At 49.2% G+C, this 16,913-nt stretch overlaps 2 protein-coding genes and 1 pseudogene across 3 annotated transcripts in view; 2 read left to right on the top strand and 1 right to left on the bottom strand.

The window, feature by feature from the left end:
* The window catches only part of LOC136629139 (oocyte zinc finger protein XlCOF6-like), a 913,937-nt gene that overhangs the window by 330,285 nt on the left and 566,739 nt on the right, over positions 1–16,913 (bottom strand). The gene's annotated exons all lie outside the window — the stretch shown is intronic.
* LOC136627169 (zinc finger protein 850-like) overlaps positions 1–16,913 on the top strand; it is a 532,511-nt pseudogene that overhangs the window by 281,978 nt on the left and 233,620 nt on the right.
* Positions 10,808–16,913, top strand: part of LOC136629138 (zinc finger protein 271-like) — a 30,650-nt gene continuing 24,544 nt past the window's right edge. The window contains exon 1 of the mRNA XM_066605286.1: positions 10,808–10,841. The gene's annotated coding sequence lies outside the window, so the exon portion shown is untranslated. The remainder of the gene's footprint in view (positions 10,842–16,913) is intronic.

The following is a 16,913-nucleotide window of genomic DNA, read 5'->3' on the forward strand; positions in this document are numbered from 1 at the left end:
AAAGGAACAGTGTGGGCAATGGGTTTTCCGTTAGGGCATAGACATTAATAAAGACTACTTGTTGGTCATATAATGTTCCCACTATCAGACAGAAACGACCTTCTTCATCTATGTCAGTTTGATTAACATGGAAAGGAAAGGAGTTATGAAACAGTCAGAACTCCTCTGTGTTTTGTAGGGGCGGAAGCAGAGTAAACTCTTGTGTATTGAGGGTGAAAGTATTTAGGCGAGGAGGCTTGGGAAAAGTGGGTTTCTTGTATGCAGATAACATCTGGGCAATGTGTCTTATAGGATAAGAAAGCCTGTTTTCTTTTTTGAGGGGAGCTGAATCCCCGTACATTATGTGAAATGATGTGGACCATGTTTAAGAGGTGGGAGATGCAGTGGAATTTCTAGTGGACCATAGTACAGTAGCATGCTAATGGAGCAGTTTGTAAAGTGGACTCTGTTGATGACCTAACTAAAAGAAAAACAAACAAAAACCTGAATTTCAGGAACATTATGAACAAGCAACTGAAAACAATAGTGTGGGTTTTAAAGGCCGACTGATGGTGACTGAAGACTTTTCCCAATGAAGGGTGTTCAGCAGTCATATTCAGTGTAACAACATGTACAGCCAGGCCGGACCTGCACTGGCCTCCTGTACAAATGAACTTTGAGGTTTAGCTCTTTAAATCCGGGACGGGGAACAAGTGTCCCTCCCTAAAAGACTATGACCTTAATCCAACGTTATCTTTACAGGTCATTTCTAGTAAGATAGATGGGATTACTAGTTCCAGGTCTCCCCCACATCAGCATTCTGTAATATACATTGTGCTAGAGTGTAGAGCCTAATATCGGCCTTGAACGATAAATGTGTGGGGGCAGTCCTGGGAGCAGCTTCGAATTCGGGTCAGCTAAAAATTATTTAACATGAACTTATCTCTAATAACATTAAATTAGGAAGCATAACCATGTTCATCGTTATCTGAGTCATTTGACCCGTATAAAGCCTCTCCTATTTCTACTTAGCATTTACCCTGTGGGGCATATCTGGCTGAGTATAGGAGCTTACTGATCCCAGGTCTCCCCCGCCTCCCACAATGCCTGATCGCATACGTCATGCAAACTGCAAGGCCATATTTCGGCTATGAGAAGTAGGTGCATGGGGGGGACCCTGGGAGCAGCGCTAACAAGATCAGGTCAGCAGGGTAATGTTTAATGTAAGCTTGGTTTCTATAACATTAAGTCCGAAAATATGGTTAGATTCAGAATTACCCGAGACCTGTGGTCCGTATGGGGTTAGTCCCAACTCTATTCAGATCAGGTGCCTGTGTCCGTTTGGACCCGGGTGTGAGCTGGGGTCACTCCATTTCTTCTCCTGGTCGAGCCGGTCACAGTCCAGGTTCGTCTTGGGCGTGGGGGTAGAGCTCTCAGGATAGAAGTTGTCGGTATTGGAATTTGCGCAGCCTCTGCAGCTTGGTATGCTGCTTCCAGTGTTTTCACCGAGTAAGATCTGCCCTGTTGGTGGAAGATGAGGGCAAAAGGGAAGCCCCATCTGTATTTTATATTAGCTGACTGGAGCGCTTGGGTGATTGGTCATAGCATTCTGCGTTTCGCCAATGTGGAAGGAGCAATGTCCGCATACAGTTGGACAGATGGTGGGAGGCCTGGGAGGTGGATCAGTTGTCTAGCTGCTGACAGAAGTTGATCCCGAAGTTCGCTATAGTGTAGCTTCAAGGTTACGTCTCGGGGCAAATCCGGGTTAGGCAGTCGGGGCGAGGGCCCGGTGGATCCTGTCGATCCTAAGCAGATTCTGGTCGACTGTTGGCAGTAATGCTGTGAACAGGCTGATCGTTGTCTCTTTTAGAGCCGTCACAGTCTCAGGAAGTCCTCGAATGCGGATGTTTGCTCTCTGAGATCTATTTTCGAGATCTTCATATTTAGCTTCTAGGGCCTCTATTTTGGACTCTAAGTCATCAATACGTTGTTTGTCTTCTTCCATCGCTCCGACAATGTCGTCTGTTTTACATTCGAGTTCATCTGTTCTTTGGCCTAAATCTTTTATTTGGTCCGTGAAATCTTTAACCGCCGTCGCTAATTCCTCCTTGAATATAGACTTCATATGGATCAACAAGGTAGCATGAGGACCCATCAGGGCGGCGTTTATTGGGTCTGCAGTTTGTTGTGATGGGGGCGCATCATATAAGCATTCTGATACAGCTGGACTTGCCGGTCCGGATGTTGTTTTGGGATTCGGCTTGAGACTGCATTGCAAACATTTTTGGGAGTGTACCTTGTACAGTAGATTGAGAGTCCCGAGAGTTCTTTCTATTGGTTCTGGTCATATTCGTATTAACGCTCTGTGTGTAGCATAAGGTGTGCTATTTTCAGAGAGTGCGAAGGTCCGGCCTGGACATGGTTTAGGTAGACATTAGAGAGTCAATCGTAAACCACCCATGTGTTACACTGGTCGATTGGAGGGCGGGCATAGCTTATGGCTTCTGGTTGTCAATACTGCATGTCACTGTCATGTGGCTCAGAGTCTTTGCAGATCACACATTTATAGAACCCAAGGGGGCTGATTCACCACCAGGAAAGAAGCTTGGGTTTTTAGAAAGTGCAGTTCTAATAGATGACCTCTAGGTGGCGGCAGATCTTCATTAATGTCCTGTTATCTTAAGTGTGCAGCACATGGTGCTTCTGCAGATTATTACTCAGCTTTCCCCCACACTTGCTGCTGATGTTTTTTCTGCAGAGGTGAGGGGGGGGGGGGTTGGACCCACAAAGACCCCTTATTGCCACGAGTAGCACCCCTGGGGCCCCACCACCCTCCCTATCTGGATCACACAGTCTCCGCAGGTCGTGAGTGGGGTATTTTGATGTCCTTCAAGCGCAAAGGGGGAGACTGTATGGTCCTTGCTGACAACTGGGCAGGACGTTGGTTATAGGAACATGGCCCATCTTCTGTGGAGAGGCGATGATGCCTGCATTTCAAGGATCAAGGTGATGAAGCTTCTGCTGAAGATGGGTTTCAGGGCAGATGACATCTATGCCCTGATTCATCCATATGGCATGTCTTAGTTCAACATCAACTTTGTTCTGCAGAGGGCATTAAGCTCTTTTGGGGGTACTATGAGCTGGTGCAAGATGAGCCCAGTTGGTGAGATTTTGCTGCACAAATGGTAACCCACCACACTGGAGTCAATAGAGTGACCATTTTACCTTGTAATAAGTCACTGTCTTGCTATGACATCATCACTCAGCTCAATCGGTACAGTGAGGTGCTGATATGCCCAAAAATAATCGGAATAAAAACGGCATCTTGTCTGTAGCCTGGATGTTTATGGTCAAACTAAAACATTCAGGGAACTCTGTGCCCACATGCCATGTGAAGCCTTCCTTGGTAGGGTTCACATCTTGGCCTTTTACCAGGGACGTTCAAAGCTCTGTCACAGGTTTGGCAATCCCACACATTTGAGTGGCACCTACAAAGGCATCAAGTATGCTCTGTGTGGAGAGGTAGGTCATCTTGTGCAAAGATCTGGCGCCACCTCTGTGGTGACCTCGGTCACCCATTTAGACTCTGTTCACGCTCTATCGCCAATGCAGTTGTGGCTCCAGATAAGAGGAGCTGTGAGGTTGCCTCCATTGGGTAAGGGACTAGCAGAGACAGTTGAGCTCAGAAGCCTAGGAAGAACAAACATGCTGGGATTGCCAAGATGAGATGCCTAGAGAAGGGTAGGAGGAGCAGGGAGCTGACAGAGGCTCATAAGACAAGTAGGTCATTGCTGGTCCCTGTTCCAGATGTCTAACATATGACTGAGCCTCAAGGGGAAGGGGAGTTGGATGAGGAGGACAGGAGAATCCAGAGAAAGGAAGCTTCCACCTCTTCAGATTTCTTCCATTATGGAAGAGTGGGTGATGATATGAAGGGGTTGCGAGAGAAACAACGAAAGCAGAGCACCAAGAAAAGAGAAAAATCAGGGATAGTAGATCTTCATCTACTCTATGCCAGGTACAGGAATGCAAACTCAACTTTCATCTTGTTGATCTCTCCAAATGGTTCTAGGTTCTCACCTGAGGTTGTCCCGCGCCGAAACGTTTTTTGTTTTTTTTCAATAGCCCCCCCCCCCGTTCGGCGCGAGAGAAACCCGATGCAGGGGTAAAAAAAAAAAGTCCAGTACTTACCCGAATCCCCGCGCTCCCGCGACTTCTTACTTACCTTAGTAAGATGGCCGCCGGGATCTTCACCCACGATGCACCACGGGTCTTCTCCCATGGTGCACCGTGGGCTCTGTGCGCTCCATTGCCGATTCCAGCCTCCTGATTGGCTGGAATCGGCACACGTGACGGGGCGGAGCTACAAGGAGCAGCTCTCTGGCACGAGCGGCCCCATTCGGAAGGGAGAAGACCGGACTGCGCAAGCGCGTCTAATCGGGCGATTAGACGCTGAAATTAGATGGCACCATGGAGACGAGGACGCTAGCAACGGAACAGGTAAGTGAATAACTTCTGTATGGCTCATAATTAATGCACAATGTACATTACAAAGTGCATTAATATGGCCATACAGAAGTGTATAACCCCACTTGCTTTCGCGGGACAACCCCTTTAATTCCGATTTAGGGGACTTTTATATTTATAGATGCTGCTATAAAGACCAAGTCAGCCATGATTAAGAACGCTTAAGTGCGTTTGAACTCTTTTTGCACTCTTGTAAGCTCTTAAAAAGAAGCTTTGTCTTAATAAAAAATTTTATAAAACTATCATGTAGAGATGAGCGAGCATACTCGCTAAGGGCAATTACTCGATCGAGCATTGCCCTTAGCGAGTACCTGCCTGCTCGGAAGAAAAGATTCGGGTGCTGGCGGCGGGCGGGGAGCTGCGGGGGAGAGCAGGGAGGAACGGAGGGGAGATCTCTCTCTCCCCCCCCCACTTTCCCCTGCTCACCGCCGCAACTCACCTCTCACCCGCGCCAGCAGCCGAACCTTTTCTTCCGAGCAGGGAGATACTTGCTAAGGACAATGCTCGCTCGAGCAATTGTCCTTAGCGAGTATGCTCGCTCATCTCTACTACCATGGGAGATGGAGTTTTTTTTTTTTGCTTTTGAAGGGATACTTGCTGCCACTGGACCAGTGCCAAAGTGCTTGATCAATTTAACCACGAGTACCTCTGGTCTGTTTTACTAAGGTATGGCCTATCAGAGAGGTTTATTAATTGGCTCAGGGCATAGCATGCAGGGGCTGAGGCTTTTCTGCTGGTGAGGATTGGAAGCCCAATTGAGGTTGGGTCTGATGTCCATCAGGGCTGTCCTTTGGAGACCCTTGCTATATGCATTTGTAATTGATCCTTTTCTTAAGAGGATTGATTGTGGACCTACTGTATGGTGGGGGTCAGGATGGATCAGGTGGTGCTGGAAGCCACTCTGAGGGTGGTGGCATACACTGATGATGTTACCATGTTTCTCTCCTCAAGAGGAGAAGTAGGGTACATGATGGCAAGGTGGATCGCTACTCAGAAGCATCCAGGTCCAACATCAACTGACATAAGTGTGAAATTCTCTGATTACGAAGGTCAGATCCTATTTTTGCTCTTCTGGACACCCTTCTAGCATCACAAGCCTCGAATAAAGTACTTGGCATCCAATTTGATCAGGGAGATTATGCCATGCCATAAATTTGATCAGAACATACCTGCTTCCTTTATTCATCTATCTCTGGGGAAATAGGTTGAACTTAATTAGGAGAGATGTGGCACACTTTACAAGGAGATTAGGGTGGTTATCTATGTTTCTTGTAAACACCTTTATTAAAAACAACATAGGCAACATCTGACTAGAGAGGTCTTCTCTGTTGGTATTTTCCTGTTGGGGCTGGTTTCCTCCTTTCCTCCAGGAATGGGAGACAGGAGTCCCAAGTGAAGGATCTTTGCATGCTGCATTGGCATCTTCCACCTTATGCTACCATGGCTCTGAAGATGATATGTCAGTGGGGTCTAGGAATGGGGGAGATAAGAACTCTGTTGAGGAAGCCCCTTGATAAGAGAGTCCTGTTGACCTATTACCAGGAGCTCTTAGTATTCAAGGACTACCAAAAATGGTAACTGATGGTAGGGTTTTGGGACTTGGACTCGCTCTGTTTTCACTGGAGACTGTGTGTAAGAGGTATCTTAAAGTATAGGTATTTTGGGAATAAAGGTTGTAATCGTGTAGAGTGTACCAATGTTCTGGAAAGCATGAAGCATGTCCTGCTTCAGTGCCCCTCTAATAGAGAAGTGTACAATCAGTTAGGAGCCTCCATTGACTGGCCTAGGCTGACTGGCCTTTCTTATGTGGAATAGGCCCTTGGGGTATTCAGAGACCTTGGTGGTTGGGTCTTTATTCCTATTCAGCCCAGTGGTCAGGTTTTACATGTGGAATGTAAAGTGTTTAGTTTCAATGGAGCAGAAAATCCTCCCTGTGGATGAGGTGATAAGAAACATTTTGAGTGACCTGGTGAAAATACGCTCTTTGGATTATGTAAAGTTGGGCATAGATAAGGCCTCTCTTCTTTATAGAGGGTCTGTTTTTCAATTGGTATAGTTTTTTTTGTTAGGGACATTTTAGGAACAAAGTAGGAAGAATTAGTGAGAGGTTTTCTATGAGTCAGCTAGGAATAGAGTAGGGAAAGTTTAGGAACAGATAAGTCTAGGGATAGGATGCTTTAATTATCGGTGCCCGGCTTACCGTGTTCAGTCCTCATGGAGGGCTGTGTGTGACACTGGGAACTTTTTGTTTTAGGTCTAAAGATGAAGTATGGCTGCAGTTAACTGAGCTTAGTCCTTCGGGTATCATATTATGCTAGCATTTTATTATAGTTTTTGTACTATTTGTAGGAGTGGTTTAAGTTGTATTATAAGTTTTATTTTTTCTCCTGTTGGAGTTATGCCATTTTGCACTTTGTTATTTTTTTTATTTTCCTCCCATTTTTTAGAGTGTGGTGAGCGTGAGGATTCAGATGAGGGGTTTGTGGTGATCGTCGCTCCACTCACACAAACAGCAGTGACTGTCATTATATGTAGAATCTCTAGTATGGCATAAATCTATAATTTGGCTCCCCATTGGTCGGGCAGGGTATGGTGGTTATAATAATTGTTCGTGACGCCAGCCCATAGTCAGGCCTAAACCTGCTACGAGAAAAAATAAAAGGAAAAAATGAAATAAAATGGGTGATGTAGTTCCTTCCCCTGGAGGGCGGTATAGTGCTCCGTGCAGATGGCAGGTGGTGAGGAGAGAACTCCAGGATTCAAGTTAACAGTAGAACAAATAGCATTAATTCATTTTGTGGAGATACCAGCAGTCAGTTATAAGTTATACAGTTCAATACTTCTGTCTTCTGTGGACCCCTACAGGCATTACTTCTGTATTTCTTATTCTGAGGTAGATCATTACAGGCAACACATCTGTATTTCTCTCAGTGCATAGGTAGGCACAGACAGCTCATCTGTTCACTTCATGAATAAAAAGGTAGCTGCAGGAAACTCATCTGTACTTCTTACTTTACACATCTACTTCTTTCTTCTGTCTCTTTATATTTATAGATCTCCTTTTATTGTTATCTATTTCCTTGGTCTATCAATTCATTTTCTCTATCTTTCTTCTGGTAATCTTCAGTCTCTAACCTTCTGTATATATAATCCCTGTCTGACTGCTCTTTCAGTGTCTCCTTTGCTGGCTCTACCTCCTCTCATCTTCCCCTTGCTGTTGGGGTCCCCCAGGGCTCGGTCCTCGGCCCCCTTCTTTTCTTTATCTACACAGCCCCTATTGGACAAACCATCAGGAGATTTGGCCTCCAATACCACCTGTATGCTGACGACACCCAGCTATACACCTCTTCCCATGACATCTCTGCACCTTTCCTCAATAACATCCCCAACTGTCTGTCCGCTGTCTCTAACACTATGTCCTCTCTCTACCTAAAACTAAACCTCTCTAAAACTGACTTACTGGTATTTCCAACCTCCACTAACCGACCTCATCCTGACATCTCCATCTCAGTGTGTGGTGCCACCATAACTCCTAGACAACATGCTCGCTGCCTTGGGGTCATATTCGACTCTGATCTATCATTTACCCCCTACATCCAATCTCTCGCCCGAACATGTCAGCTGCACCTCAAGAACATCGCAAGAATCCGCTCTTTTCTTACTGTAGACACGCTAAAAACGCTTACTGTTGCCCTCATCCACTCTCGGCTTCATTATTGCAACTCGTTGCTGATCGGCCTTCCCTGCACCAGACTCTACCCTCTCCAATCCATCCTGAATGCGGCAGCCAGGCTCATCTTCCTGTCCAGCCGCTACTCGGACGCCTCTGCCCTGTGCCGGTCACTGCACTGGCTGCCCGTTAAATACAGAATTCAATTTAAACTCGCTACCTTCATCCACAAAGCCCTCCACAGCGCAGCGCCCCCCTATATTGCCTCCCTCATCTCAATCCATCACCCAGCCCGGGCTCTCCGCTCTGCTAACGAAACCAGACTGAGCGCCCCTTTAATTCGAACTTCTCATTCCCGCCTCCAAGACTTCTCCAGAGCAGCACCGGTCCTCTGGAACGCACTACCAAAGGCTGCCCGAGCAATCCAGGACTCGCAGAAGTTCAGGCGTGTTCTAAAAACGCACCTCTTCAGGGAGGCATACCACATACCCTAAACAAACCCTTCTGTATGCTGCTTGATAACATGCTCCCTGACCTACTGACTGCAATCCCTGCTAGCCATCATAAACCGCTCCTGCAGTCATACCGTTTCTGCCGTCACACGGCTAAATGTCTGACCATTGTCTATGCGTACAGCATCCCTCACTCTCCACCTCGCCATACCGTGCATCTCCAGCCCCTTTACCTTCTGTATCCTCCCACTATTTGTAGTATGTAAGCTCGTTAGAGCAGGACCCTCACCGCTATTGTTTCCATTAACTGATTACGATTGTAACCGTGGTTCTGTAATTTTTGTTCTTTTGTCTTTCTGTATTCCCCGTCTTTGTAAGCGCTGCGGAATATGTTGGCGCTATACAAATATAGATTATTATCTTTCTTTTTTTAATACATTCCTTCTTTCTATATCCTTCTCCTTTATACTATCGTTCTATATCTTTTCATTAAGTCCTTCCTCGTACTTATTACATCTCCTTCTCACCGCACTGTAATCCACCTTTTTCTCTCTCCTGCTCTGTTCCTCTCCTTCCTCTTCTCTAACTCCCAACTCCAACTGACTGCTCTGACAGGAATTATTTCCACCAACCCGTGTGGAGATCTGCTCCACCAATCACGGTTTTCCTGTCTCCTCACTGCCTTACCAACCAATCCCTAACCTGCTCCTGGGGAGTACCGTGGCCAAAGGGAATGGAAAAACTGGTAGCCGGTAACTGGCATGAAATGTACTTTTAAAGATATACATGACTGCATAAGCCAAACTCTGGGCCACTGCAGTAGTTTATATACATGTCTCATATATGTGAAGTTATCACATATACATGTATGTCTCGTTGCGTGCCTGGTTGTTCTTATGTTCTTTATGTTGCTGTGTTTCATCGATCCAGAATGATTTCTTAATTATTTTCGGTGTAGTTTCTATACCCCGTGGGGCGCCCTTGAGTAAAATGGTGGATGTGATTCTCCAGCATATGCTATTGGGTTACACTTAAGAAGGATGGGATTATGCACATATTTGCAGTGGCTGCGATGACCGTACATCAACGCCATGACGCTCTGTCATGTGACCAACTGACATGCACAGAAGGGGCGTGACTGCAGGGGGCGCCTTGGTGTGTTCACAGGTGGTTAATGTCGGCAGTGCTGGATTGGTGGGTTAAACTAAGAGCTCTGCAATTTACGGTTTGCACTGAACTTAGCTAAAAACCACAGATGCAGATTTACGGAAACACGCGTTGGGTGTGGTGGGTCTTCAGCCCTCCCCGTTTGTTGGGATCTATATCTACAGGCATGAGGCACCCTATGGTTATACATACGTAGATCTATGAATCAGGGGGTTCAGGATTATTTGGGTATTTATTTTGGGGTCATACTGCTGTTTTTCCTGCGTGCTGGAGGGGCTGTGAGACCACCTTGTATGATGCGGTTATTGCTTGGAATGTCTTATATTTATGTTTTTAGGTATTTTTTAGACAGTTTACAATAAACTTAGTAATTTTCGGTTTTAGTATTTTCTGGCTCTTGCAGCATTTCTCTTTGATAGATGTTTATGATTTTAAGCCTTGGGGGGCTCTGAGGTCCGCTGGGGATTGCTGTCCTGTTGGAGGGTCCGATGCCCCCCGAGCTTCAGCCTCCTCACAGCAGACATGACCGTCTCCCCCATGGATGGCATTTTAAAAGAATTGCGTTTTTCATGCGCAGGAGAAAAAACGCAGCATGCTCCATTTTACCGCGGATATCCGTATGCAAAAAAAATACCATTTAAAGTAAATCCGCGCGGAATCTGCCTCGGAAATCCACGCCAGATTCTGTGCGGATTGTATTTTTCTAGTGGACATGAGGCCTCAGGGATTATTGACCATCTTCCTCCTCAGGGATCTTGTGCAGCCGATGATAGCGCCCCCTTTCTGCCGTGTCCAAGTAGTGCAGCTCTGCTGCATGTACATCACACACACACACACACGGCTCTGCTACATCCATCCTGACCGCACACATCCCTTCAGCTCACCCAGCAGGGATCACAGCCAGCACAGCCGATCACCCCTGGTCATGTGACCCCTGACTCCTCCCACACTGGTGATCACATGACGGTGACATCATCACAGGTCCTGGAAGCACACGGCTGTTGTCCGACTCTGCAGGTGGAGGTCTGTGTGTCCCCTGATGTCAGGTCAGTGGGGGAGCATTAACCCCTTCAGTGCTGCTGGGGTAAATAAGTTAACTCATTCAGGACCGCTGTGGGGAGGGGATTAACCTCTTCAGTACTGGCAGATTTTGGGCCTAATAATACTAATAGCTAAGTAATATGTACACACTAAAAACGCTCACTGCTGCCCTCATCCGCTCTCAGCTCGATTATTGTAACTCGCTGGTAGTCAGCCTCCCTGTATCCATCATTATCTCTGCCAGCCGTTAGCTCAGATCTCTTCTGGGGGTGCAGGAATCTAGGACAGCGCCCCCCGGTGGCTCAGCCTGCCTGGGGGTCTCTGTGGAAGAGTCACACCGACGGCTGATATCACACTTGTCAGCGGGCGGTTTACACGGCGATGATTAATAACCGCATCACATGACTTCTGGGGAATCGTCCTCCTCGCGGCGAGAAAGGAGCGCAACAGTTTACACGGACTTCACTGGAAGCAGCACATCGCCCCCGCAGCCCATCGCCCCCGCAGCCCATCACCCCCGCAGCACATCGCCCCCGCAGCCCATCGCCCCCGCAACCCATCGCCCCCGCAGCCCATCGCCCCCGCAGCCCATCGCCCCCGCAGCACATCGCACCTGCACCCCATCGCATGGCATATCTGGGATTTTTAGGTCCCCTTGAGAACAATAGGCAGGTGGTACCGAGGGAACAACCAGAATAGAACGAGCTGCGATTTATTTATTCCGCTTGTGTGAATGACTTTCTATTAACCCTTAACGCTCTGTGACGTACAGTTTCTATATGGAGGGGGATTGGGAGCCGATCCCTACAATGTGGGTGCTGGCTGTTTCCTACCCCTGCACCCGCCTGGAACAGCTGCGCTCGGCACTCCCACTGACAAGGGCTGTTAACCCTTTAAATTCTGCAGTCAATTCTGATAGCAGCATTTAAATTTCTCAAGCAGCCCCCACAATGAGATTATGCTGCACCGTTCGGTTACACTTGCAGCCGGGGGCCTTCTGAAAGCCCCCCAGGGCTACCATTGCAGATTGCCTGACACATCGCTGTATAATGTAATACTTTGGTATTATTCGTCATAATGCAGGAGCGATGAAACCGCTGCAAGTTCATGTAAAACGTAAATCAGTTTAAAAAAATTAAAAAGGTGATAAAAGTTTTTTAAAAAACCCTTTGCTATGTTTATAATAAAGAAATCTAAATAGCAATAATCCAAACCAGATTTGGGATCGCGGCCTCAGATCTGCTGAGGTATTATCCCGCACGGTGAACATCATCAGAAAGACACAATGCCAGAAAAAATGTAGTAAAAAGCCATCAAAAAGCCAGATGTACTCCAGCACAACACCATTAGAAACTGAAAGATGCCCTGCACAATACGAGCCCCCGACACCATTAGAAACTGAGGGGCGCCCTGCACAATACGAGCCCCCGACACCATTAGAAACTGAAGGGCGTCCTGCACAATACGAGCCCCCGACACCATTAGAAACTGAGGGACGCCCTGCACAATATGAGCCCCCGACACCATTAGAAACTGAGGGGCGCCCTGCACAATACGAGCCCCCGACACCATTAGAAACTGAAGGGCGTCCTGCACAATACGAGCCCCCGACACCATTAGAAACTGAAGGACGTCCTGCACAATACGAGCCCCCGACACCATTAGAAACTGAGGGGCGCCCTGCACAATATGAGCCCCCGACACCATTAGAAACTGAAGGGCGTCCTGCACAATACGAGCCCCCGACACCATTAGAAACTGAAGGACGCCCTGCACAATATGAGCCCCCGACACCATTAGAAACTGAAGGGCGTCCTGCACAATACGAGCCCCCGACACCATTAGAAACTGAAGGGCGCCCTGCACTATACGAGCCCCCGACACCATTAGAAACTGAAGGGCGTCCTGCACAATATGAGCCCCCGACACCATTAGAAACTGAGGGACGCCCTGCACAATATGAGCCCCCGACACCATTAGAAACTGAAGGGCGTCCTGCACAATACGAGCCCCCGACACCATTAGAAACTGAGGGACGCCCTGCACAATATGAGCCCCCGACACCATTAGAAACTGAAGGGCGTCCTGCACAATATGAGCCCCCGACACCATTAGAAACTGAGGGGCGCCCTGCACAATACGAGCCCCCGACACCATTAGAAACTGAAGGGCGCCCTGCACAATATGAGCCCCCGACACCATTAGAAACTGAGGGGCGCCCTGCACAATACGAGCCCCCGACACCATTAGAAACTGAAGGGCGCCCTGCACAATACGAGCCCCCGACACCATTAGAAACTGAAGGACGTCCTGCACAATACGAGCCCCCGACACCATTAGAAACTGAAGGGCGCCCTGCACAATATGAGCCCCCGACACCATTAGAAACTGAAGGACGTCCTGCACAATATGAGCCCCCGACACCATTAGAAACTGAAGGACGTCCTGCACAATACGAGCCCCCGACACCATTAGAAACTGAAGGGCGTCCTGCACAATACGAGCCCCCGACACCATTAGAAACTGAAGGACGCCCTGCACAATACGAGCCCCCTACACCATTAGAAACTGAAGGACGCCCTGCACAATACGAGCCCCCGACACCATTAGAAACTGAAGGGCGCCCTGCACAATACGAGCCCCCGACACCATTAGAAACTGAGGGGCGTCCTGCACAATACGAGGCCCCGACACCATTAGAAACTGAAGGACGTCCTGCACAATATGAGCTCCCGACACCATTAGAAACTGAAGGGCGTCCTGCACAATACGAGCCCCCGACACCATTAGAAACTGAAGGACGTCCTGCACAATACGAGCCCCCGACACCATTAGAAACTGAAGGACGCCCTGCACAATACGAGCCCCCGACACCATTAGAAACTGAAGGACGCCCTGCACAATACGAGCCCCCTACACCATTAGAAACTGAAGGGCGCCCTGCACAATACGAGCCCCCGACACCATTAGAAACTGAAGGACGCCCTGCACAATACGAGCCCCCGACACCATTAGAAACTGAAGGACGTCCTGCACAATACGAGCCCCCGACACCATTAGAAACTGAAGGGCGCCCTGCACAATACGAGCCCCCGACACCATTAGAAACTGAGGGGCGTCCTGCACAATACGAGGCCCCGACACCATTAGAAACTGAAGGACGTCCTGCACAATATGAGCCCCCGACACCATTACAAACTGAAGGACGCCCTGCACAATACGAGCCCCCGACACCATTAGAAACTGAAGGATGTCCTGCACAATACGAGCCCCCGACACCATTAGAAACTGAAGGGCGCCCTGCACAATACGAGCCCCCGACACCATTAGAAACTGAGGGGCGTCCTGCACAATACGAGGCCCCGACACCATTAGAAACTGAAGGACGTCCTGCACAATATGAGCTCCCGACACCATTAGAAACTGAAGGGCGTCCTGCACAATACGAGCCCCCGACACCATTAGAAACTGAAGGACGTCCTGCACAATATGAGCCCCCGACACCATTAGAAACTGAGGGGCGCCCTGCACAATACGAGCCCCCGACACCATTAGAAACTGAAGGGCGCCCTGCACAATACGAGCCCCCGACACCATTAGAAACTGAGGGGCGTCCTGCACAATACGAGGCCCCGACACCATTAGAAACTGAAGGACGTCCTGCACAATATGAGCTCCCGACACCATTAGAAACTGAAGGGCGTCCTGCACAATACGAGGCCCCGACACCATTAGAAACTGAAGGACGTCCTGCACAATATGAGCTCCCGACACCATTAGAAACTGAAGGGCGTCCTGCACAATACGAGCCCCCGACACCATTAGAAACTGAAGGACGTCCTGCACAATACGAGCCCCCGACACCATTAGAAACTGAAGGACGCCCTGCACAATACGAGCCCCCGACACCATTAGAAACTGAAGGACGCCCTGCACAATACGAGCCCCCTACACCATTAGAAACTGAAGGACGCCCTGCACAATACGAGCCCCCGACACCATTAGAAACTGAAGGGCGCCCTGCACAATACGAGCCCCCGACACCATTAGAAACTGAAGGACGCCCTGCACAATACGAGCCCCCGACACCATTAGAAACTGAAGGACGTCCTGCACAATACGAGCCCCCGACACCATTAGAAACTGAAGGGCGCCCTGCACAATACGAGCCCCCGACACCATTAGAAACTGAGGGGCGTCCTGCACAATACGAGGCCCCGACACCATTAGAAACTGAAGGACGTCCTGCACAATATGAGCCCCCGACACCATTACAAACTGAAGGACGCCCTGCACAATACGAGCCCCCGACACCATTAGAAACTGAAGGACGTCCTGCACAATACGAGCCCCCGACACCATTAAAAACTGAAGGGCGCCCTGCACTATACGAGCCCCCGACACCATTAGAAACTGAGGGGCGTCCTGCACAATACGAGGCCCCGACACCATTAAAAACTGAAGGACGTCCTGCACAATATGAGCTCCCGACACCATTAGAAACTGAAGGGCGTCCTGCACAATACGAGCCCCCGACACCATTAGAAACTGAAGGGCGCCCTGCACAATATGAGCCCCCGACACCATTAGAAACTGAAGGACGTCCTGCACAATACGAGCCCCCGACACCATTAGAAACTGAAGGACGCCCTGCACAATACGAGCCCCCGACACCATTAGAAACTGAAGGACGCCCTGCACAATACGAGCCCCCTACACCATTAGAAACTGAATGGCGCCCTGCACAATATGAGCCCCCTACACCATTAGAAACTGAAGGACGCCCTGCACAATACGAGCCCCCGACACCATTAGAAACTGAAGGGCGCCCTGCACAATACGAGCCCCCGACACCATTAGAAACTGAAGGGCGCCCTGCACAATATGAGCCCCCGACACCATTAGAAACTGAAGGACGTCCTGCACAATATGAGCCCCTGACACCATTAGAAACTGAAGGACGCCCTGCACAATATGAGCCCCCGACACCATTAGAAACTGAAGGACGTCCTGCACAATACGAGCCCCCGACACCATTAGAAACTGAAGGACGCCCTGCACAATACGAGCCCCCGACACCATTAGAAACTGAAGGACGTCCTGCACAATATGAGCCCCCGACACCATTAGAAACTGAGGGGCGCCCTGCACAATATGAGCCCCCGACACCATTAGAAACTGAAGGGCGCCCTGCAGAATACGAGCCCCCGACACCATTAGAAACTGAAGGGCGCCCTGCACAATATGAGCCCCCGACACCATTAGAAACTGAGGGGCGCCCTGCACAATATGAGCCCCCGACACCATTAGAAACTGAAGGGCGCCCTGCACAATACGAGCCCCTGACACCATTAGAAACTGAAGGGCGCCCTGCACAATATGAGCCCCCGACACCATTAGAAACTGAAGGGCGCCCTGCACAATACGAGCCCCTGACACCATTAGAAACTGAAGGGCGCCCTGCAGAATACGAGCCCCCGACACCATTAGAAACTGAAGGATGTCCTGCACAATATGAGCCCCCGACACCATTAGAAACTGAAGGACGTCCTGCACAATACGAGCCCCCGACACCATTAGAAACTGAGGGGCGTCCTGCACAATACGAGCCCCCGACACCATTAGAAACTGAGGGGCGCCCTGCACAATATGAGCCCCCGACACCATTAGAAACTGAAGGGCGCCCTGCACAATAGGAGCCCCCGACACCATTAGAAACTGAGGGGCGCCCTGCACAATACGAGCCCCCGACACCATTAGAAACTGAGGGGAGCCCTGCACAATACGAGCCCTCGACACCATTAGAAACTGAAGGACGCCCTGCACAATACGAGCCCCCGACACCATTAGAAACTGAGGGGCGCCCTGCACAATACGAGCCCCCGACACCATTAGAAACTGAAGGGCGTCCTGCACAATATGAGCCCCCGACACCATTAGAAACTGAAGGGCGTCCTGCACAATATGAGCCCCCGACACCATTAGAAACTGAGGGACGCCCTGCACAATATGAGCCCCCGACACCATTAGAAACTGAGGGGCGCCCTGCACAATACGAGCCCCCGACACCATTAGAA

The sequence above is a fragment of the Eleutherodactylus coqui genome, chromosome 5, assembly GCF_035609145.1.
Source record: "Eleutherodactylus coqui strain aEleCoq1 chromosome 5, aEleCoq1.hap1, whole genome shotgun sequence".
NCBI lineage: Eukaryota > Metazoa > Chordata > Amphibia > Anura > Eleutherodactylidae > Eleutherodactylus > Eleutherodactylus coqui.